Raw genomic sequence first — 641 nt, 5'->3', positions numbered from 1 at the left:
CAAATTAGTGTTTTGGGTTTTTTTTGGATAAATATCCAAAAGTACTATCATTGGATCAAATGATAATTCTATTTTTAATTTTTTAAGGAACCTCCAAACTGTTTTCCATAGTGGGTGAACCAATTTGCAATCCCATCAACAGTACATAAAAGTTCTCTTTTCTCCACAGCCTCACTGACACTTGTTGCTTTTTGATTTATTGATGATAGCCATTCTGAGAGGTGTGAAGTGATATCTCATTGTAGTTTCAATTTGCATTTTTCTGATGATTATGACCTTGAGCATCTTTTCATATGTCTATTGGCCATCTGTATTTCCTCTTTGGAGAAATACCTATTCAGGTCTTCTGCCCATTTTTTAATCGGATTGTTTGTTTTTCTGTTCTTGAGTTATATGAGTTCTTTATAAATTTTGGATATTAACTCTTTGTCAGAAAGTAAAGGTCCATTTTTAATTATTTATTATGATTGTATTTAGTTATATTTAAAACATAAGTCTATGGCCATGCCACCCTGAACGTGCTCAATCTCATCTGATCTCGAAAGCTAAGCAGAGTCGGGCCTGGTTAGTACTTGGATGGGAGACCACTTAGGAATATCAGATGCTGTAGGCATTAAAAAAAATAATAATAATAAAATAAA

General features: G+C 32.6%; 1 pseudogene; it reads left to right on the top strand.

Moving 5' to 3' along the window:
- Positions 1-494: 494 nt before the first annotated feature.
- On the top strand, positions 495-613 carry LOC111737513 (annotated as a pseudogene).
- Positions 614-641: the final 28 nt, after the last annotated feature.

The sequence above is a fragment of the Pteropus vampyrus genome, unplaced genomic scaffold (genome assembly GCF_000151845.1).
Source record: "Pteropus vampyrus isolate Shadow unplaced genomic scaffold, Pvam_2.0 Scaffold27, whole genome shotgun sequence".
NCBI lineage: Eukaryota > Metazoa > Chordata > Mammalia > Chiroptera > Pteropodidae > Pteropus > Pteropus vampyrus.
The sequence above is the reverse complement of the archived record's forward strand: the minus strand, read 5'-3'. Positions and strand labels throughout refer to the sequence as shown.